This window comes from Monodon monoceros, unplaced genomic scaffold, assembly GCF_005190385.1.
Source record: "Monodon monoceros isolate NGI ecotype Baffin Bay Population unplaced genomic scaffold, NGI_Narwhal_1 Super_Scaffold_22, whole genome shotgun sequence".
Lineage (NCBI taxonomy): Eukaryota > Metazoa > Chordata > Mammalia > Artiodactyla > Monodontidae > Monodon > Monodon monoceros.
The window spans coordinates 31,873,462-31,898,686 of NW_021703779.1; the positions used below are offsets into that span (position 1 = coordinate 31,873,462).

The window sequence follows — 25,225 nt, forward strand, 5'->3', positions numbered from 1 at the left end:
TTTGTCAAATTCCTGGTCAGGATTAGACATGCTTCTCAGAGGTGTGGACACTCCTATCTCTGATCCATTCAATGAGCACCTTGAAATGTACATCTTTTTTTTTTCTGGACTGAGCCTACTGAGAAAGATTGGCTGGAGCAGGACCTAGCCTTTCCTCCAGTGAGGGAAGCAAAACATTCAGAATGAGAGGCCTGACGACTTGCATTCCATCTCTAGGCCGCATGTGAGTCATTTAATTGAAAATGGCTAGGTTGATATAGTTTTGTTGCTCATTCTGGGTCTCTAGGCATTGCTCACCCACATTGTAATCTCTCTTGCTCTGGAACTTTTGCAAGTATCTGACACCCTTAACATCTCCAGAGGACTTGTTGTTAAAGTAGATTAATCATGGAAGCTCACAGTTGAGGAGGTTTGATGGTACATTAAGAGTTTAGTGGTCTTATCTTTCTCAGACCAGTTATTTGGACCCATTCCATAGTCTTAACATCATCATTAAGGTGTATTGATATCACACTCACTGTATACTGTGACATGGAGAGAGCAGTAACTATAAGTAACTATAGTTTGAGGGCCATATTAGCTCCTGCATGCTTGACCTTTGATGTGAGTCTACGTGCAATCCCATATGGCTAAAGCAAAACAGGTATTCCTCATTATTGACCTCCACAGAACAAATGTCATCAAAAGATTACAGTGAGAGGAACATAACTGAGGGGCTGCTGGAATTTACCAGGCTTAGACATTGCCCATCTTCATGGATACTCAACAGAGAGAACCCAGAAGAGTAGCCAACACAGAGCTTTTCCTTGAACATTGTCATGCACTGTACAGTTCCTGGAGCCACAGTTTCATTGAACTGTCTGTGAGAAGGTTTAGTTCTATGGATTTCGTAGCAAAAGATCAGGCATTTCACTGCTACAAGCAGACAGGTTGAAGAACTCTTCCTACGTGTTGAACTTAGGATGTCTAGGCAGCCCTTTATTTCTGGAAGCTTGATGTCAAAGCTCCCTTCCACTGCCTCAAAGGAAGAGTATGGATAAAATGGAGCATGGTCCTATAAATGGAATATTTATAAATGGAATATTTCCTGCCATATCAATAAACAAAGGATGTCACAGTCACCAATGATTGCAACCCTCCAACGTGAGCTGGTGAGCCCTGAGGAAACTCAGGGCTGAAAAGAATACCTGCCATCTAGCAACCATCAGACTGCAGCCACTCCCTGCGGTGAGCCCTGAGGAAACTCAGGGTGTGAAAATACAGGCCCTAGATAGCTAAGGTGCATATCAGAGAAATGATTTCAGTGAGTCCAGGCCCTTGCATCTTCCCATACATAGAAAAGCGCTAAATTCCTTAACTTGAGGTATCTGGTTTTCTTTATTTAACAGTAATCGTTTGACCTTCCCAATTACGTGCTCTTTATTGCAAAACTCCTATATATCCTGGCCCCTCCCCTCGCCCCCTGGGCTGCAGCCCTCATTTTGCCCCAAATAAGACTTAACTCACAGCTCTCACAGTTGTGCATTTTTTAAAAGTCAACAGTCCCAGCAACAAAGCTATTCCAATAACAGAAAAGCGTTGTAGTTTTCTTTTTGGGGAGAGAAAGTTCAGTATGGTACACTTTCTTACAAACAGTAGCTTGAATGATCACATCACAGGTAATCTCTATTATGTACACACTTAGCTTTAAACCGACTGCAATCTTAGATGATTTTCCATAACAGATGTCAGAATTGCTTTAATAAGAGACAGTATCCTGTCATAGGCTTCTAGTGGAATATGCACAACATGATTTTTCAGTCTGTATTTATGCAGGTTGGATTGGAGTCCTTCTAGAAACCTAGCCAATTTCCTCTTTTCTTTCTCATTTTCTGTTAGAATTAGTAAAGAACTAGTCTTTAAGTTGTACTTAAGAGGGAAGCTGTCACCCTGAATATACAAGGAATATCAGCTCGGATCACGTATAACAGCTAAAGCGAGGATAAAGCTCATCAAAAAATCCTCACCTCTAAGATACAAGATTGGCTCACAATAACTCCAGGCTGGGTGGGTTTTCCTTCAGGCAAACCGTACAAAGAGTAGACAGTTATATACCAATACATAAATCTTTGTCATCCTTTCTCCACACTGGTATGTTTTGCACCTTAAGGTAAACTTTGTAGGGTGTTCCTAGGCCTTTCTGCACATCCACTTTAAGAGGCCCCTGGGACTGCCTAGAGGTTGTACAGACCTTGGGAGCACTGTCTTTGTGGGATACACACCTCCAAGCGATAGCCTTGTTAAATTAGTCCAACCATGAGTGAGGTGCAATGGCTACAGCAAGTAGGACTGGAAAAAAACTTGATGCTAAATCAATGACCTTTTGGCTTTGGTTCAACCAACAAGACGGCCTGTGTGGTGACAGTGGCACAGCAGCTGGCCTTTGCTGCAGCCGAGACATGTCTTCTTGCTGTTCTGGGCTTATGGGCATGAAAATTGATGGGGACACTTCCGGGTTTGGAGTTTGTGTTTCTTACTAGCTCAGCTAGTTCTAAGTTTCAAATCAGTGCAGGAGATGCAGTGTTGAAATAGTTAAAAATAGAATCACAAGAATCTAGAGTTTTGGGTTCTGTATTTATCCTAAATTTATCTCGTTTTATTCAAAATTTCCATATCATCTAATAATTCTCTCCTTGTTGCTTCAGAATCCTTTAGTTTGCTTCCAGAAGAGAGGTTTGTATTTAAAAGTTTCTCAGTTAATTTTGAACAAGTTCCTTGGCCTGGTTGCTTACCTCAAAAGCAGACTGAAAGCCCTGCAGACATGCTCAGCTTCTTACTATGATGGCCTTTCCAAAGTGGATCCAGCATTCATGATGCCAGACTAGACCTTTTCGGTTTCAGACTCTTTGGTCATTTTAGAAACAAGAGCTTCAAAATACTGCTGGACATCTTTTTCATTGCTGATCCAATTCATGGTTTCTGCAATCTAAGCTTCTCAGCAGGCCGCCTACTCGTAGCTGCCAAATCCATAACCTCAACTTCATATTGTGTATTTTGAGCTCTTAGGTTATCCACAACAGGTCAAAGCCTTTCATTTTCACCAGTAATTTCTTGTTTTCTTCGCACCTCATTGCACTTTCTTTTTCAAAAATACATCTTTCACCGTGTCTTCTGCCTCTTCCATTTCATTATGACATTCTTGTTTTTACTCTTGTTATTTCTCTTTTAATTTTTTTTTTTTTTTCTGCAGGATAAGCTGATGGCTCTCTGAATCACATACCTTGTTTTTCTGCGTTTTTTGCTTGTTTGGTTTTTGTGGGGTTTTTTTTTTTTTTTTTTGGCTTCTAAGACATAGAACATTTCATGTTCAACACATTCCTTTATATAAAACAAGACTTTCTCCTCAAGTTAAGATTTTATTTCAGAAATCTCTTGCTGGTATTCTGAAGTGGAACCTGGAATTTAACCTCCTTGGCTCGTTAGGGGGACCTCAAGCTCACTTTCTGTTTGTTTAGAGAGGTTCTCTCTGCTTTCATGAGGCTTGTGTTCCTGTGAAGCCTCAACAAAAGTATCCTCAAGCTGAGCTTCCAGGTCTTTCCTGAACGTCTTGGTTTCAGAGATTTCCTGTTCCATGGAGTTACTTTTTGACATGGCCACTTCCATCTCTTCCTCTTTGTCATTAAGCTTTCAGGAAATCTTCTGCTTCTGTAAGCCATGCATGCTTCTATCTCTGAGAATTCCTGCAGGGTCAGCTTTTATTGCTGATGGGTATCTTTGTGGTTTTTTGGCTTGGGATTTTGGACTGTCTGAAGGTTCAACCAATTGCTTCTAAAAAATCTTATTTTTCCTGCCTCATGATGTGGTACTGGTTTTCTAGGCCTTTCAGTCTAGGTGTGGATCTTCATGTTCTTGGCAAAGTGTTACTATATTCTCAAGTTGTTGCTTGAGCCTAGTTGAATCAGCTATTTATCCTTTAAATATATACTTTATTCATTTAATTTTTTAATTTCCTTTTTCTTGGTTTGAATTTCTATGGCATGAAGTGAACAATGTAGAGTCTGTGCATTCTTGTAACTTCCTATTCAGTTCCGGTTTCTCTTGGTCTAGTTTTCATACTCGTCTTTCATCCTTCTATCTTTAATTCTTGACTGCTATAGACCTGGCTGGGTTTTTTGGCACTGAAGTCAGGGCAGTAAACAAGAGAGAGGAGCCCCTGCCCTCATGGAGCTTCTGTTCCAGTGGCTATAACAGAGAAAACAACAACAAATAAATAGGTAAATAATATGATATAACAGTCTAAAAAGGAAAATAAGTGAGTTCAAGGAGAAAGAGAGTAAGGGATAGCTCTGTGTGGCAGACAGATGAGGCATCCTGCGGATATATTTAAGCAATTGGCTATTGTGAAATTTAATGAGAATTCCTTTCAAAGTGCTATTAACAGTCCCTGGCTAGTTGTAATAACTGAGTCAATGTTCTAATATTGTCATTAGTAATAGAATTAGGATTTCAGCTTTCCAGAATGATCTCAATGGCTACTATAGAGATATGGGCTTTTTACTATTGAGAGTATTATTGGGTCCACCCTGGATTATAAGAGACACTGTCATAGGGACAGAGTTTGGGCAGGAAGGGAAGAAGGGGCAGAGGCAGGAATGCAATTCATGGGGAGTGAGGAGTGCTTTGGATAACCTCCAAATCATTTACATTGTGTTTCAGAATTTGTTTGTTTTTATGTTGGGAAAATGTATCTGATTTGGGAATGCACCAAGATCACATGGTTTAACAGATGCCAGAGTGTTGAAATCCCCGATTTTGCACTGTGGTTTCCACTGAAGACAAGGGAAGGAAACATTGTATCCTGAAGGAGCATGTAATAATCAGAATGAAGTCTTTCTGCCTCCTCCTATTTTATAATAAGTTCACTGCCTGACTGGTACTTTGGTTAGACCTTACAAAGGACTCAAGTAATATCTCTGGGTGATTATTTTTAGCAGAATTCTAAAATTTCCAAAGAAAGCATAATATTTTCTGATAATTAAGCCCAAACCTAGGGTGTTTTCACAATTTTGAAAAGTTGAGAGTTGATTTCAGCTGTGTGTTTCAGGTACCATGAGGGTAACCTGAATTAGGAGTGCTTCCATGTTAAAATGCAAGCACAAGTCAAGTGTTCATAATTAGCAGAGGGGAGGTAAGAACACGAAGGTTTACAACTCATTATATTCTTCATCCCACAGACTTTTAAGATATATTCATTATATTGAAAACAGCTTATCTAATCCCTACATTTTAGTACCCAGGTTTCGAGTGAGTAAATGTAGACCAAAAGAAAAATTTGAGGTGTTTTTTAAGAGAACTAAATAAGTTATTGGAAAATAAAATTTAAAGTAAATGATAGAATTCTAGATTATTTGACTAGATAATATAAAGCATATATATGGGATGGTTGTTCAGATAATAACTGTTTTCCCATTCTAGAGAAATGGTCTCAACTTTGGCTTGGCTGGACATTGGAATCACCTGGGGAATTTTAAAACTACAAATGTCGGGCTTCCCTGGTGGCGCAGTGGTTAAGAGTCCGCCTGCCGATGCAGGGGACGTGGGTTCGTGCCCCAGTCTGGGAAGATCCCACGTGCCGCGGAGCGGCTGGGCCCATGAGCCATGGCCGCTGAGCCTGCGTGTCCGGAGCCTGTGCTCTGCAATGGGAGAGGCTGCAACAGTGAGAGGCCCACGTACTGCAAAAAAAAAAAAAAAAAAAAAACTACAAATGTCTTCTTGCTACCCCAAAATGCTGATATGAATGATCTGAAGGGTGACCGAGAGTGCTGAAAGTTTTAACTGCTTCCCAGATTTTTCTAATGGAAAGCCAAAGTTGAGAACCCTTGCTCTAGAACACTGGTTCTCAAACTTTATCATGCATATGACTTACCTGGAGGGCTTGTTAAAACAGCTTCTGAGTCCCACCTCCTGAACTCCTGGTTTAGCAAGTCTTTGGTGGGACCTGTAAATTTGCCTGCTGAGGTCGCTAGTTTGAGGAGAGACTTTGAGCTTGTTTGAAAGAGAATTTCAGGTCCTACTCCAGATCTAAGGAATCAACAGCATCTGTATTTTAAAAATATCCCTGGGTGATTCAGGTTCTCAGTAAAGTTAGTGAAGCTTGGGGACCTAGAAAGACTGGATAAGGGAAAATGCCATCAGGAGGGATTAGATTAAACATTTTGACAGAAAATGACATTAATACTAGAAATGATGTTGCTCTGGGACTCTTTAGGCTTGATACATATCTTTATAACATTAGAGTAGATTTTGTTTCTGCTACTCATAATTCTGTCTTTGTATATAAACTAATGAAATACAAAAGCAAGTATTACTTAACTTTACCCTTCAAATAACTCCACGTTGTAAAGCATATAGTCCCCAAATTACAGAGAAAACAGAAACATTATTAGACTATTTACCTCTTATACTTTCAACCAGCTCTTAGATGAGCGAAGCTAGATTTGAAATCACGTTATTATATCTAGTACAACATTTTGCCTCCTTCTAACTTCTTTATCTTAGTAAAATTTTATAATAGCTTTAGATGTGCAGAAAAGTTTTAGAAATAGTACAGAGAGTTCCTATACCCCTCACACCTAGTTTCCTCTATTGTTAGCATATTACATTAGTATGGCACATTTGTCATGACTAATAAATGTATATGGATACATTATTGCTAACTAAAGTTTCTACTTTTTCGAGATTTCCTCAGATTTTTCCCTAATGTTATTTTACTTTTTGAGGATCCTCACTGGGATCCCACATTACATTTAGTTATCATGTCTCTTTAGACTCCACTTGGTTATGACAGTTTCTCAGATTTACCTTGTTTTAGATGAGATGACCTTGACAGTTTTGAGGAGTACTTGTCAGCTCTTTTGTACGGTATTCCTCAATTTGGTTTTGTCTAATGCGTTTCTCATGATTAAACTTGAGTTATAGATTTTGGTGTAGAAGACCACTGAGGTAAAATACCATTATCATCCCATCATATCAAGGGAACATGCTATCAGCAGGACTCAGTGTTAACATTGATCACTTACCTGAGATATTGTTTATCAGGTTTCTCCACCAGAGTTACTTTTCCTCACTTTCTATACTGTACTCTTTGGAATGAAGTCATTACACTCTGCCTCCAGTTAAGGAGTGGGATTTAAGTGCTACCTCTTTGAGAGCCCTGAGTATTCACATAAATTATTTGAAATTGTTCTGCAAAGGAGATTTGTCTATTTTCTTTAGTTATTTATTTGACCATTGACTATGATCTTTCTTTATTTATCTGACCATAGTCCATTGACTGTGGACTCTTGGATATTTATTTTATACATTGGATTATAATTTTATACTGCTTTCTGTATTTTCTTGCTCAAATTGTTCCAGCTTTGTCTATTGAGAACTCTTTATTTTTTGGATTCCTTTTGTCCCTTTGACACATCCTTATCTTCGTGTTTGTTTCTGAGAATTTCTATAATTTCTATCACTGCAATATGGTCCACAGTCACTGTGTATATTTCTTGTCCCAAGCCTAGAGTTGGCCATTTCTCCAAGGAGTCCTGGTTCCTTTTGTTTGAGAATGTTTTTATTTTTTGGAGAATGGGTGCCAGGTGTGCTTATTGCAACTGGTGTGTCAATGCTTCTAGGCCCTCTCAGCTGACGGAGCAAGGAAATATATGTGTGTATACGGACCCCTACACATATACATCCCTATAAATACTTGTGTATGTATCCATCCATATCTGTATTAAGCTAAAACATGAGTTCTTTCTGGTATCTTCAATTCTAATCCAGTACCACGAGTCATTCTGACCTTTCCCCATTGCTTTTCTGTAACCTCCCAGTCCAACAATGAGAGACCTGTATCCATCATTTTCCATCTGTTTATTTAATTGTTAAATTTGGTTTACGTGTATAATACTTTCAGTGTTGGTAACCCGCACCACTATGAGAACCAACTTTATCAACCAGATTTTTTACTGCTTTTACATGACCAGTTTACTAAGAAACTTGTATAAAATTATTTTTGAGTTGTGAAAATCCATTACTTATATAGTAAGGCTTCAGTGTTTTAGTGGATTATGTTCCAAATGAGGGACCAATTAGAGATGCACAGTAAGAATCATATAGGCAATGTTTGGTAGCTGACAGTGAACTAAACTCAGGGACGGTTTTCAACTGACACAAAATGGTATATATTTGCCAGTGGATAAAATCTTGACATACTTCTTTGTTAGTCGGTAACTAGCCTCTGTCCTTAGTGCCCACACCTTATGCCTGGGCTGTCTACCCACTCCCTCTGGACTTCATACCTACTCAAGACCTAGTAACCAAAGGCTTAATACCTGGCATAGTCAGGATTCTTTGGGGTCCTATGCTATTTATCTATTTTTCTATAGTTCCCTTTTACACTGGAGGATTTATTAGCATTAGAAGCTAACTATTCTGAATATGACCCTTTTCCATATGATACATGATCATGTTTCCAAAGACATAGTAGTTATATTTCTAATGCCATCAGGAGCAGTGGCCCTGCACATTCGCAGTTGGCTGGTGTGCAGTAGCTTCAGTGTCATTAACAGCAAAGCTGTCACTGAAATGTCTCCTCTATGAATTTCTTGCCACACAACTCTTGGGTTGTGCCTAATTTAATTACCCACTCTAAACTAATGTCATTAGTGCTTTCCCTATTCATGGGTGAGATATATTTTAGCAGAATTCTTGGACTTTTTCTTAAAAAAATATATGACACAATCTTGTTCATTTTGGAGTTGCTGGTGTTAAGGTACTGGATTATATAAATTTTTTCTGACTTTAAAACACATGTAAATGGAACTTTGCACATATATTTTAATATGTTAATAGGGAGTTTAAATGATAAATAATTAAATTATAATTTAGACTTCATTTGTTGATATGATAATTAAGTATTCTGTTCTGGTTTTAAAGTTAAAGCAGTGCTTAAAAGTCTTTATCATAAAAGTGTAGAATATTATGTTTATGAGAAGTATATTTTAAAATATGTAAATCTGACGTTAAAACTGAGAATGTAAAGCTCTTAATTATATTTACTGTTTTCTTATATGGCAGACATTTTGTCATCCTTGTTATAGAATCATAAAACTTCTGGATGCATAATAAACCTTCTTATGCTTGTCTCATTAATATGATAAGGCATTGCCACTCAAATGGAAATTATGCTATTAAAAAAAATGTCAGTGCGTACCGTGGTATTTGTGCAGGGTGCATATGGGTATATTGGGTTGGATTCTAGTATTTATTAAAGTATTTTAAGCATTCCTCTTCTAGATACTTTACTGTTTTTGAAAGAGGAAGAGCCTGCATCACATAGAGCAGACCAGCAGAAAATGAATCAGACCCAGATTTAAACCACTTGGAATGCACTCAGGTGGGCAACAGCATAGTAACTGTAATGTAGGTAAAGTAATATCTAGTTCCTGGGGAGGAGGTCAAGATGGCAGAGTATAAGGAGGTGGAGCTCATCTCCCCCCACAAACACATCAAAAATACATCTACATGTGGAACAGTTCTCACAGAATACCAACTGAAAGCTGGCAGAAGATCTCTTATACAACCAAAGCTACAAGAAAGATGCTCACATAACTGGGTAGGACAAAAGGAAAAAGAAGAAAAAAAAGGTATCAGGATGGGACCTGTGCCCCTGGAGGGAACTCCAGAAGAGGAAAGGTTCCATCACCCTGGGACCCCCTTTGCTGGCTAGGAGGTCTGCTGGAACAGATAGGGAAATGGAGTGGCCTGGGCTTTGCTCGAGAGGAATGTGCAGCTGCTAGCTTGCTGGCAGGTGGGATAGAGAGGGATCAGCACTGATGGCTGCCACATCGTTGTCACTCTTCCCAGGCCAAGACATGTGCCTGCTGGTGCACACAGCAGCTGGGTGCTGAACCTCAGGCTTCAGAGGACAGATCTGTGGAGAGGACTCTGTTTGGCTGCATGGAGACAACCTGAACGGCCTAGTGTGTGGTCTGGGCCACCATTGCTGGTGCACACCAGATAGAGTGCGGGTCTGCCACAGAAGTGCCATTCTCAGCATGCTCCCAATGAGCTCCCAATGTGCAGCTGTGGCAGTGGTGGGCTTTGGGTGCCCATATACACTGGAAGTGGAACTGACAGCTAAGCCAGTTATCAGGGCTCCCACAGTGTGGGCAGGTCCAGGGGCGGTGCCAGCAGCAGCAGACCTTGTGGACACACACACTGGGTGGTGGATGGTATCACAGAATCACATGTCCCCAGTGGACAGCTCCTGGGAAGGAATACACAGTGGCTCCTTTCCCAACAGGAGCACTGTGGTCCTGCCTACCTCACACCGCAGCTTAGAAGTGGATCTGGGGGCTTCTACTTCAAAAACTGGGGAGCAGACCCTGCCCCCAATAAGACGCTGACAGCCACAGACCAAAGAGGATGCCCTGCCCAACATCCAGTGCAGATACCACAAAAGCCAAACACACCCTCTATCAAGGGAACAACGGCCAGCACACTCTGAGGAAAGACAGGCAGGCATCCATACCAAAAACAACCCTCTCACCAAAAATATTGGACTCATACAGTCTACACAGGGATGCTCCCACATAAAAACAGCCCTTCAAGACCATAGTAGATAATTGTTTCTCCTCAATTCATAGAGTCAGAGAAAGTTCAATAAAATGAAAAAGCAGAGGAACTACTCCCAATTAAAAGAACAAGAGAAGTACCCTGAAAGAACAAACAATGAAACAGACCTCTCCAGTATACCATACTCTGAGTTCAAAAAGGAGGTAATAAAAATGCTAAAGGGATTAAGAAAAACTCTTGATAGCAATGCAGATCAGGGAATTCCCTGGCGGTCCAGTGGTTGGGACTTGTATTCAGCGCTCTCACTGCCGGGGCCCATGTTAAATCCCTGGTCGGGGAACTAAGATCCCACAAGCCATGCAGCATGGCCAAAAAAAAAAAAAAAAAAAAAAAATGCAGATCACTGGAACAAGGAACTAGAAACTATAAAGAGGAACCAATCAAAATTAGTCAAGTCAATTGCAGAGATTAAAAACCAAGCTAAAGGCAATGAATAGGAAATTAAATAATGAAGAAGAATGAATAACTCATCTGGAAGATAGAATAATGGAAATCACCCAATCAGAACAGACAGAAAGAGAGATTTTTTAAAAATGAAAGCAACATATGAGATCTATGGGATAGTATTAAGCATGCCAACCTATGCATAATAGGGATCCCAGAAGAACAAAAACGAGAAAGGGGGATTGAAAGTGTACTTGAAGAAATTATGGCAGAAACCTTCCTAAACCTAAGGAAGGAAACAGATATCCAGGTACAGAAAGCACAGAGGGTCTCAAACAAAATGAACTCAAACACACCCACACCAAGACATATCAAAATTAAAATGGCAAAAGTTAAAGATAAAGAGAGGATTCTGAAGATGGCAAGAGAAGAGTCAGTTACAAGGGAACCCCCATAAGGCTATCAGCTGGTTTCTCTACAGAAATTTTGTAGGCCAGAAAGGAATGGCATGATATATTCAAAGTCCTGAAAGAGAAGAAACTGCCACGTAGGATACTCTACCAAGAAATATGATCATTAAGAGTAGTAAGAGAGAATACGAATTTCTCAGATAAGCAAAAACTAAAAGGATGCAGAAATGCTAAACCTATCCTAAAAGAAATATTGAAAGGTCTTCTCTAAATAGTAAGGAAGCAGAAATCTATAGGAAAGGGAAAGACACAATAGTAAAGGCAAATATATTAAAAAATGAAGATCACTTTAATAAGCCAGTGTGTGGATTTAAAAACAAAATCAAAAAATTTTTGTAAAAGGAATTGTAACTACAATGAACAGCAAAAGGATAAACATAACGATGTGAAATAGGACAGCAAAATCACAAAATGTCAGGGGGGAGTGTAAAAAATGTAGATGTTTTAGAATGTGTTGGAACTTACATGATTACCAGTTTAAAGCAAGTAGATATAGTTATGGGTTAACATACTTGAAAATCAGGGTAATCACAAATCAAAAACATAAAATAGATTCACAAAAACCAAAAAGAAAGGAATGCAAGCATAATATTGATAGAAAAGAAAACCATCAAACCACAAAAGAAAAAACAAAAGAAGAAAGGAACAAACTACAAAATCACCTGGAAAACAAGATTTAAAGTGGCAGTAAATACATACTTATCAATAATTACTTTAAATGTCAATGGACTAAATGTTCTGATAAAAAGACAGAGAGTGGCAGATTGGATAAAAAATAAGAACCTACAATATGCTGTCTACAAGAGACCCACTGTAGGGCAGAAGTGACACACAGATCGAAAGTGAGTGGATAGAAAAAGATATTTCATGCAAATGGAAATGACAAGAAAGCAGGGGCAGCAATACTCATATCAGACAAAATAGACTTTAAAACAAATTCCACAAAAGAAGAGATCCATAAAGACAAAGAAGGATAGTATATAATGATAAAGGAATCAATACAAGAAGATAATATTATACTTGTTAACATATATGCACCCAATATAGGAGCAACTAAATACATAAAGCAAATGCTAACAGACACAAAGAGAGAAATTGGCAGGAAGAAAATAATAGTAGGAGACTTTAACACCCCACTGACATCAGTGGACAGATTTTGCAGACAGATCAATAAAGCAACAGAGATCCTAAATGATACAATACACAGTTGGTCTTAATTGATATCTACAGGACACTATATTCCAAAAACTCCAGAATACACCTTCTTTTCAAACATGCATGGAATATTCTTTAGGATAGACCACATAGTAGGGCATAAAACAAGCCTTAACAAATTTAAGAGGATAGAAATTATTTCAGGCATCTTTTCTGACCACAATGGTATGAAACTAGAAATCAACCACAGAAAGAAAAACGAGAAAAAGATTATGGGAGACTAAACAACATGCTACTATAAAATAAATGGGTCAATGAGGAAATCAGAAAATATCTGGAGACAAATGACATTGAAAACACAACCTCACAAAATCTATGGAACACAGCAAAACCAGTTCTAAGAGGGAAGTCCATAGCAATACAGGCCTTCAAAAAACAAGAAAAATTTCAAATAAATAACCTAACCTGCCACCTAAAATAATTAGAAAAATAAGAACAAACAAAACCCAAATTCAGCAGAAGGAAGGAAATAACAAAGATCAGAGAAGAAATAAATAAGAGATAAAAACAATAGAAAAATCAATAAATCCAAGAGTTGGTTTTTTTAAGGGATAAGTAAAATTGACAGACCTCTACCCAAGCTCACCAAGAAGGAAAGAGGAACCAAATAAACAAAATAAGAAATTAAAAAGGAGAAATAATAACTGACACCACAGAAATCCAATAAATGGACAAAATGAACAACCTAGAAGAAATGCACAAGTTTCTAGAAACATAAAGTCTGCCAAAACTGAGTCAAGAAGAAACAAATAATTTGAACAGACCGATCACTAGAAGTGAAATAGAATCTGTAATTTAAAAAAATCCCTACAAACAAAAGTCCAGGAGTCTATGGCTGCACTGGGGAATTCTACCAAACATACAAAGAAAAACTTATACCTGTCCTTCTCAAACTATTTCAAAAGATTGAAGAGGAGGGAACATTCCCATAATCATTCTATAAAGCCACCATTGCCCTAATACCAAACCAGACAAAGACATTACAAAAAAAGGAAATTACAGGCCAATATCTTTGATAAATATAGATGCAGAAATCCTCAACAAAATATTAGCAAACCAAATCCAATAACACATAAAAAGGATCATAAAGCATGATCAAGTTGGCTTCATCCCAGAGTCACAAGGATGGTTCAACATATGCAAATCAATCAATGTGATGCACCACATCAACAAAAGAAGAGACAGAAACCACATGATCATCTCATTAGATGCAGACAAACTATTTGATAAAAATCAACATCAGTTCATGATAAAAACTTACCAAAGTGGGTATATAAGGAGTATATCTCAACAGAATATAAGCCATTTATGACAAACTCACAGCTAATATAATACTCAAAGTTGAAAAGCTGAAAGTCTTCTGACCAAATTCTGGAACAGACAAGGATGCTCACTTTCAACACTTCTATTCAACATAGTATTACATGTCCTAGCCACAGAAGTCAGACAAGAAAAAGAAATAAAAGACATCCAAATTGGAAGGGAAGAGGTAAAATTGTCATTACATGCAGATGACAGGGTACTTTATATAGAAAACCCTAAAGACTCCACACAAAAACTATTAGAACTAATAAATGAATTCAGCAACATAGCAGAATACAAGATAAATATACAGAAATCTGTAGCATTTCTTTACACTAACAGTGAAATATCAAAAAGAGAAAGTAAAATAATCCATTTAAGAGAAACTAAAATAATCCATTTAAGATTGACCGAAAAAACAACTTAGAATAGGAATAAACCTAACCAAGGAGGTGAAAGACTTATACACTGAGAACTATAAAACATTGATAAAGGAAATTGATTCAAAGAAATGGAAAGATATCCCATGCTCTTGGATTGGAAGAATTAATATTGTTACAATGGCCATAATACCAAAAGCAATCTGCAGATTTAATGGGATTTTATCAAATTACCCATGACATTTTTCATAGAACTAGAACAAATAATCCTAAAATTCATATGGAACCATAAAAGACCCAGAATTGCCAAAACAATCCTGAGGAAAAAGAACTAAGCTGGAGGCATAACCTCCCAAGACTTCAGAGGATACTACACAGTAATCAAAACGATGTGGTATTCGCACAAAAACAGACATATAGATCAATGGAACAGAATGGAGAGCCCAGAAATAAACCTACATGCCTATAGTCAGTTTATCTTCAACAGAGGTGGCAAGAATATACAATGGAGAAAAAGTCTCTTCAGCAAGTGATATTGGGAAAGCTGGACAGCCTCATGTAAATCAATGAAGTTAGAACACTCCCTCACATCATATACAGAAATAAACTTAAAATGGTTTAAAAACTTAAGTATAAGACACTATGCCATAAAACTCCTAGAAGAGAACATAGGTAAAACATTCTAGGACATAAATCACAGCATTATTTTCTTAGGTCAGCCTCCCAAGACAAAGAAATAAAAGCAAAAATAAACAAATGGGACCTAATCAAACTTACAAGCTTTTGCACAGCAAAGGAAACCATCAACCAAATGAAAAAACAACCTACGGACTGGGAGAAAATATTTGTAAATGATGTGACCAGCAAAGGGTTTATTTCCAAAATATACAAACAGCTCATACAGCTCAATAACAAAAAACAACCCAATCAAAAACGGGCAGAAGACCTAAAAAGACATTTCTCCAAAGAAGGCATACAAATGGTCAACAGGCACATGAAAAGATGCTCAACATTGCTAATTATTAGAGAAATGCAAATCAAAACTATAGTGAGGTGTCACCTCACACGGGTCAGAATGGCTATCATCAAAAAGTCTACAAATAATAAATGCTGGGGAAAGTGTGGAGAAAAGGGAACCCTCCTACACTGTTAGTGGGAATGTAAATTGGTACAGCCATTATGGAAACCAGTATGAATGTTCCTTAAAAAGCTAAAAGTAGAGTTACCGTATGATCCAGCAATCCCACTCCTGGGCATATATCCAGAAAAGATGAAAACTCTAATTCAAAAAGATATATGCACCCCAATGTTCATAGCAGCACTGTTTACAATAGCCAAGATATGGAAGCAACCTAAGTATCTATCAACAGATGAATGGGTAAAGAAAATGTGGCATATACGTGTGTGTGTGTGTGTGTGTGTGTGTGTGTCTGTGTCTGTAGTGGAATATTACTCAGCCATAAAAAAGAATGAAATATTGCCATTTGCAGCAATATGGATGAACCTAGAGGTTATCATAGAGAAATAATTCAGACAGGAAGACAAATATGATATCACTTACATGTGGAATCTAAAAAATAAATACAAATGAACTTGTTTACAAATCATAAACAGATTCACAGACATAGGAAACAATCTTATGGTTACCAAAGGGGAATGGGGAGGGGGATATATAAATTAGGAGTTCGGGATCAACAGATACATACTACTATATCTAAAATAGATAAGCAAAAGGATTTACTGTATAGCACAGGGAACTATATTCAATATCTTGTAATAACCTATAATGGAAAAGAATCTGAAAAAAATGTATATATGTATAACTGAATCACTTTGTTGTACACCTAAAACTAACACAGTATTGGAAATCAACTATATTTCAATGCTTAAAATATTAGAAGACAAAAAGTAAACAAAGCCATACCTGGTTCTTATGTGCCATTCTACGATATGTGGATTAAAAATACATTTTTAAAATATGTAAAGTGAGTTAAGTACATCTAAGGAACACTACCCCATAGCTATAAGCAACTTTTGAGTTATTCAGAGCTGGCTTAAGGATTAAGAAGAGCAATACTCTGGGATGTTTTCATCTTTTGGAAGCTCCATTCATTCATAGTGCAAACCCAGAATGTATTGAATATTTATATTTGCTTTTAAACATATCCTGGCTTCTAGGTTTGTTCATTCTACATTTCAAATTCCTCCAGGTGTGTTACTTGGTTTTGTTGATCCATTATTCGTAAAAAAGAGACAGCTTTGTTCAGATACATCAGGTAGGGCCTATTGGGGTCTTCCTCCATTGACCACTGAGATTAGCTATAAACCTAATGTCTATGTGTTTTGTCTATGGCTTTTGATTATAATCTTGGTTTAGGAATAATGTAGGGATATATTTATGCTAAAATCCCCAATTCTAAACTCCCAGAAATAATTTCACATTGGCAAAGAAATTTCCAGTCACTTCCAAATTTATACTTAGTGGAAACCATACTAATTTTAATTTTCTACTACAGAGGAGTATGAATTAAGGACATCTTGGTTTACTGTCCGTCTGTTGAATATTTTTTGCTTATTTTTAAAAGTTTTTTTCCTTGAAACAACATAGAGAAAATGACTCAAAACATTTTAACAAATCATATTGTCAAATAAACCCTCCCGTATCCACAACTCTTGTCAGGAAATAGAACATTACTGGCACCCCATATCTCTACTGTATATCGCTTCCCCATCAAACATGCTTTAAATTCTATAGTCATTGATTATCTATAATTATTTTTTCTATAATTTGGGGCATTTCACATTAGAGAGGTAATGTATTAGTCAGGATTTGATGGATACATGTCATATATTTGTCCAAGCTCACAGAATGTATAACACCAAGTAAATAAGATAAACTATGGACTTTGGGTGATTATGGTGTATCATCATAGGTCTATCAATTATAACAAATGTATCCTTTGGTAAGAGATTTTGATAATAGGGGAGGGTATACATGTTTGGAGGCAGGGGATATATGGGAAACCTCTGTATCATCCTCTTAATTTTGCTGTGAAGCTAAAACTGCTCTAAAAAAATTGTCAATAAAAACAAAGTTCATTGACATCTTGTGCAGAAATAGAAAAAAAAATCCTAAAATTTATATGAAATCTCAAAGGATCCCAAATAGCCAAAAGAATCTTGAGAAAGAACAAAGCTGGAGGCCTCCTACTTCCTGATTCCAAAACATATTGTACAAAGCTACAGTAATCAAACCAGTATAATACTGGCATATAGATAGATAAATAGACCAAAGGAACAGAAGAGACAGCTCAGAAAGCAGCCCTTATATCAAGCGAGCTTTGAAAATGCTGCCATTGACTAAACAATTGGGAAAGGATAGTCTTTTCAACAAATGGTGTTGGGAAAACTGGGTAAACATGCAAAAAAAATGAAGCGCTTTTATCTTACACTGTATAAAAAAATGAACTCTAAATCAACTGAAGACCGTAAGAATTGAATGTAAGAATTGAAACTATAAAACTCCTTGAAGAAAAATAGGAGAAAACCTTCATGACATTGGAGTGTGCAATGGTTTCTGAGATATTACTCCAAAAAGTACAGACAACAAAAGCAAAAATAGACAAATGGGGCTACATCAAAATTCATAATTTTTGCACAGCAAATGAAGTAATCAACAGAGCGAAAAGTCAGCCTAAAAAATGGGAGAAAGTATTCACAGACCATCTACCAGATAAGGTGTTAATATCCAGAATATATTTTCAAAACTTCTGCAAATCAACAACAGAAAACCAAATAATCTGATTTAAAAATTGCCAAAAAATTTTAATAGATGTTTCTCCAAAAAGGATAAACAAATGGCCAAAAAAATATGAAAAAATGTTGAACATCACTAATCACTAGGGAAATGCAAATCAAAACCACAATGAGATATCACCTTACACCCATCAGTATTGCCACTGGTTTAAAAAAAGAAGTTTCATTGAGGACGTGGAGAAATTGGAATTGTGCACTGTTGGAGGGATTGTAAAATGGTATAGCCACTATGGAAAAGAGTATGGCGTTTCCTCAAAAAATAAAACTACCGTATGATCCCACTTCTCGGTATATATCCAAAAGGATTAAAAACAGAATTCTGAAGGGATATTTGTACACCCATATTCATGTAGCATTATCCATAACAGATAAGATGTGGAAGCAACCCAAAAGTGCATTGATGGATGAATGTATAAAGAAAATGTGGTATATAAATACAATAGAATGTTATTCAGCCTGAAAAAAATAATTCCTGGCATATGCTACATGATGGACGAAACTTGCAAACATTATACTAAGTAAAAAAATCAATCACAGAAAGACAAATAATGCATGATTGCACTTCTTTAAGATATCTAAAATAAACTCATTGAAACAAAGTAGAATGCTGATTGCTAGGGTATGGGGGAAAGGGAAACAGTTGTTCATTGGGTATAGAGTTTGGGTCATGCAAGATGAAAAAGTTCTAGAGATCTGTTGTACAATACTGTGCACAGAGTTAACAATACTATACTGTATGCTTGAAAATTGTTGAGGGTAAATCAGTGTTATGTGTTTTCTTTCACAATTAAAAAAAAGTTGATTAGTGTGGAAGACATGAGCTGCACCTCCCAGTGCCTCTTCAAGGTAGGACACGTTGTCCAACTATGTGGAGTGTTGTCAGCTGACTGCCTCTATTTTTCACCTCCTACAAAGTCTGTCTCAGCCACCTAGCCTGAAGTTACGTCCTACTCATGCAACCTCCTGTGAGGCTGAAGGTTACACTTTGGGGGGGTCCTTGCTGATGACTACAAACAATCTTTTCTGGTATTTCAAATTTTTCTTAAATGAGGGTGTCACGCTCTCTTCATCTGTCTGTCCATCCTTCCATGCATCCTTCCATCCATCCATCCATCCATCCATATATCTAATTCCATATTGCATTCAAAATTTCCAAGTAACTTTTATGTGCTGTGTGCTGGTCTCTGCCTTCAAGGAATTTCTAACCAGATGGAAATGATAAGATTTTGAAGAACAAAGTGACTATGAAGGGAGAAAATGCAGAAGTCAGAGCAGTAAATAAACTCTACCAGATTGATGCTGTGAAGAGATACAGGATCTACAGGAGTGGGAGTTAGAATGAATAAAAATGGGATGGATGGAAAAAAGAGTCTTTTTAAATTTTATTTGTTTATTTTTGGCTGTGTTGGGTCTTCGTTTCTGTGCGTGGGCTTTCTCTAGTTGCGGCGAGCGGGAGCCACTCTTCGTCGCCATGCACGGGCCTCTCACTGTCGCAGCCTCTCATTGTGGAGCACAAGCTCCAGACGCGCAGGCTCAGTAGCTGTGGCGCACGGGCCTAGCTGCTCCGTGCTATGTGGGATCTTCCCAGATCAGGGCTCGAACCCGTGTCCCCTGCACTGGCAGGCAGACTCTCAACCACTGTGCCACCAGGGAAGCCCAAGAGTCATTTTTGATAGAATAAATAATAGGATTGATGGCAATGTAGGACATCTAAAATCCTTTGAAAGAACTAAAAAAGCATCATATATGCATGTGAGTAGGGCCCTATGCATTCATAGACCAATCTCTGTAGCTGGCTTTAAACATCTGAAAAATTTAGTATTTAAAAAAAAGACCTTCAAGTCTTGATAACGCAAGTCACGTTCTGTTTCTAATCAGTACGTGGTTTCAAAAATGGTAGGACTTTTTTCTTGTTTGTTTGTTGTGATTAATGAGTATTTCTTATATTTTTTTTGTTAATAACATACCATATATCTTACTAAATTCCTAAATAAAACCCTTGTAGTGAGTAGTAAAACTTCAAACCTTATCTTTCAATTGTTTGAAATGGTTGTACAAATTGATTTTTTTTTTTTTTTTTTTGCGGTACGCGGGCCTCTCACTGTTGTGGCCTCTCCCGTTGCGCAGCACATGTTCCGAACGCGCAGGCCCATGGCTTACGGGCCCAGCCACTCCGCGGCATGTGGGATCTTCCCGGACCAGGGCACGAACCCGTGTCCCCTGCATCGGCAGGTGGACTCTCAACCACTGTGCCACCAGGGAAGCTCTAATTTGGTTTTATATTCTTTTTGATGCCTCTCTTTCTCCCACCTGTACTCTCTGTTATTCTCTTGATAACTGTTAACTTCAGTGTTTAAGTGATTATTTTCCAATTTCTCAGTTCAGCAGTAAATCTTAGCTCCATGATTTTAATAACCTATTCCCTGTAGCCATGAGAGTCAGTCTCCAACTGGATTTTGTAACCATTGATCACTTGGGTGTTTGTAAACTTTCACATCTGACCTTTTTCAATGACTTGCTAGACTTAGTGCTTTCTTATAAATATCAGAAAGGTCTACCAAAAAAAAGCATCAATCGCCGGAAGTTAAATTCATTTCACCCCTGTTGAAATGCAAAATGTAGTTAAGAATTCTAATTTTGGGCTTGAAGGTACAGTGATCTTCCATGCACTTTAAATGATCCTTCTCTCAGTCTTACATAAACTAATGGGATCCTCCTGTGCTCTATCCTAGCCTTCATTCCAACTGAAGAGCAGTGGTTTCATACTTTTCAAGTACTGCAGACTCTTTTAACCTCAAACCATTTACCAGATCCTCTACATGAGAAAACATATGACCAAAAGTTACTTTAAATTCAGCAACTCTTTAAAGTAAAAATTTCATTTTATTAGCTATTAGAGCGTACATTGACATCTGTAAGATCATGTTTAAAAACATGTGTTAGGGGAACTTCCCTGGTGGCGCAGTGGTTAAAAATCCGCCTGCCAAGGCAAGGGACACGGGTTTGAGCCCTGGTCGGGGAAGATCCCACATGCCGTGGAGCAACTAAGCCTGTGCACCACAACTACTGAGCCTGTGCTCTAGAGCCCGTGAGCCACAACTACTGGGCCCATGTGCCACAGCTACTGAAGCCCGCATGCCTAGAGCCTGTGCTCCACAACAAGAGAAGCCACTGCAATGAGAAGCCTGTGCACTGCAACGAAGTGTAGCCTCCACTCGCCGCGACTAGAGAAAAGTCCGTGTGCAGCAACGAAGACCCAACACAGCCAAAAATAAATAAATAAATTTATTTTTTAAAAAAAAGTTTTAAGCAAATTGTTTGTCAGACTGTTTGATGTTCATAAGGCAATACAGAACCAAAACTGTTTGCTGTGTTTCCACTGCCCCTCAGGTATCCACAGCCCAGGGATCAGGAACTGTTTTCAAAGATGATGGAAATCTGCTGATAATTTTACCATTGCAAGTCTATAATTGACATTGAGCAGAGATATTTTGGATACATGTCACTGACCTCTTATTGGAAAGCAACAAAACAATGCAATACAAAGATAGTTTGTTTTCCTATCATTGGCCTTACATCCAATGGGAATAGTCTGGAAAAGATCATTTATCTTTTAAAAATTAAGTGAGATAAGGCTGCCTTATGCTATACTTGGCACATCGTAGTTCCCAGTTAATTTTATTTTTTAATCTCCCTTCTAAGCCACTTCTATAAGGTCAGGAGTCCCTGGGTAATCCCACCATCTGCAATTGTAGTCCCTCTGAAACTGATGCCAGACCATCTTCTGGCTTCTCAAGCTGCCCAAGCTGCTGGAGTCATTTGTTACAGCCTAACTGATCTCATTCCCTTGCTTAGGCATCAACATTTAACCTTCAAGCTACAAATTTATAATCAATACATCTTTAGCATTGCTCTAATCAATGAGAACACACACATGGTGGGATTTCAGAGACATTTGACTGAATGGTTGGGAAATGTATTTTAATAGGGATTTCTATCAGGGGGAGCTCTATTATGACACAGAAGTCAGTGATGACTCGCTTTAATAACTTGTAAGGCCTGCTCTGACCTTAGCCTGTGCTACTGTTTGTTCCTAAAAGCTTCTTCAACAGAATAGCTTGATTCCAGGTATTTCAGGTGTAACTATGATTCTTTTTGTTATGTTCATTAAAAAAAAAAAATCCAAAAATCTTCTAAGAGATAAAAGGGGGATATTCTATAAATATTACCTAGCCTGTGTTTTAGCTAGATCATACCTGCCTTAAAATAAAATGCATTATACATATGAAGGAATAGTTTAATGAAAATGAGCTTACTGTGTTCATATGAGTTTATGTCAGCACAGAGGGAGCCTTAGTTTTAGGTTACCAGCAGGATACTGATATTGATTCATATAATATATTTACTGGCTTTTGCCTGTGCTCAGAATTCTTTGGGATTAACCATTAAAGATATAAGGATGCAAACAGAAGAAAAGCTATTGGATCATACAGTTTACAAATAATTTTCAGAGTCAGCTTTATTAGGTGTCATAAGGCTGATCATGTTACCAGAGCAGTCTACCATAGATCACATTTCTACTCTTTGGGCATGAAGGCAGTACTATTTAGTACTGTCTTAAAGTATTCTATATAGCTTTCCAAATACTTAAAGTATAGATTTTGCCTTTGTATCTCTCTGTAATGATAGTTATTTACAGACAAAGAAAAAATTTGTAAATTTAGAGTGTACACGTACACCTACATAAAATACATACACATACATATGGGGTTTCGCCCAAACATAAACATGTTTAGGGATTGGCAATTTCTCCTTTTTGTCACATTTCATTCCTAGAAACCACATTTTGAACTTTGTTAACAATAGATTATAGTATTTTTCTCCAGGAACACTTTCTTGAAAAGAAAATATATATTGGTAGATATTAATCAAAGGTAATGTTTTAAAATACTTAAAATAGGCTCTAAGATATCCAGGTTTCTCAAATGTTTTATAGAAATTGCAGTTTATGCTTATTTTACCAGATTATTGAGTATCCAGCAACTGAGATGATTCATGTGAAAATAACATATAAATTTAAGTTATTGCTAAATGGATATATATTTCTATACTTGATGAATATCTACAGATCTCTTATGTGATCTAAAAAAATAATTCTCTGCCCTTATTTTGCTGTGATACAAATCAATGGAAGACTTTCACATATGCAACATACTTCAGTGGATTTAGGAAGTTTTAGATTAAACCAAAAATCTATATTGAGGCACTAAATTAGTTAATGTATATTAGCTAGAATTAGTAATTTTCATAAATAACAGTGACTTTATGGCCTGCAGGTAACATATATTCTGAGTTATTGCAGTATCTAGAAGAGTAGCTATAACTCTAGTCTGTTTTTTCCTCCCACTAAAGAAGGGATATTGAAAGATAAATAAGTGAGAGTCACATTATCATCAGGAATATTTGAGCCTGCTTTGATTCTTGAAAATAAATGAAAGAAATTAAAACTCTGGGACTTCATTCCTCATTAACAAAATGAATTGTGATGGAGACATTCTAATGTTTTATATCATTGATGAATTCTATCATTATAAATATACATTACTGCACCCAAATTAAAATTTACTTGTCTCATCAATTGACCTAACTTAAATATACTATCTATAGTAAGCATTACATATTTAAATAAACATTAATTAACACTTTTGTGTGAAAGTAATTTTGCATGTGCATATTTGCTGCTAGTTATTAAACTGAGAAATATCTTAAATAAATGTGAGTAGTACAGTCTGCTTTAGAAAGCTTCCTGAACAAAATTTGTTTTCTGTAATCACTTTCTCTGAAGCAAAGACAGTCATTCAAAATCATTCCATTAATTTTACATTTTTACTTAAATAGTAGATGGATAGTAATAAGCATTTGTTTTGGATGGTGATGTTGGTGGTAGTAAATTTCATAATATAAGGCATTTTCAAAGGGTTGACCCAGAATTTTTTCTTTTCCTTCTCCTATTTATGAGTTTATTTAGCCCTATAGAAAAACTTGTGGTGTATCAGTGAAGCAGTGTTAGCAGTGAACTCTCCATTAACCATTCATTGCCACTGCTGGTTTTGTCACCCTTAATTTTTGGTTGAGTTGCCTTGTGGAGAAAGTTTAGACACACAATCATATTAAGACTAGAGGTTTGCTCCTAGAAACCACATCCTGGAGCCTTGCCCCTTCCTCTTGCTCTGACCCTATTTCTATGAATTAAAGCCATGTTCAGTTGAACTTCTTTTTGAACACAAGATCTGTCTTTCATTAATTCGTATAGGAACAGAACTGTAGTTAAGAGCAGAAAGATATAAAGAATATCACAATGTTATGATACATATTTTCAGTAGGCCATCACAGTACTTTATATGCTATTGGAAAGCAATAAAATACTGCAGTTACTAAGCCCTTTATCACAAATATTTACTATAAAGCTTCAAAATTTCAACCCTAATCCTAACATAATTTGGAAAGACAAGGATAAGGGTCATTATCTTCACTAATGTTGGGGAAAGACAGATATAAAATTTGAGTGTTATTGTTACCCAGTTAATGACTGAATGATAAATGGTGAGACTTTACATACCTTCTCTAACGTGTTACATATACTCATCATGTCATTCAACTTCAGAATCATGGTGCTTAAAATCATCATTTGCATTGTATCGGTTATTCTCTACTGTAAGTTAAAATTTTTTGAGTGATTGATGTTTATTTTTACCTTTAAATGATGATTTTGTTTGTTTACTTTCGCCTCATAGGAAAGATAGTGACTTCTTTCCTACAATCTGGCAATGAGGAGAAATGGAAAATAGAATTAAGACAGTATTGTGTGCCTGGGCCTGGGGAGAGGGATGTGGTATTTATGTGTGCATCAAGTCTGTGTGTGTGTGCAGTATGTTGGGGAGACAAATGTGTTAGATGAATCAAATTAAATTGCTGTTTACACAGTTGGCAATTTCATAT

At 37.1% G+C, this 25,225-nt stretch overlaps 1 pseudogene; it reads right to left on the bottom strand.

Moving 5' to 3' along the window:
* Positions 1 to 232: 232 nt before the first annotated feature.
* On the bottom strand, positions 233 to 24,920 carry LOC114905773 (annotated as a pseudogene).
* Positions 24,921 to 25,225: the final 305 nt, after the last annotated feature.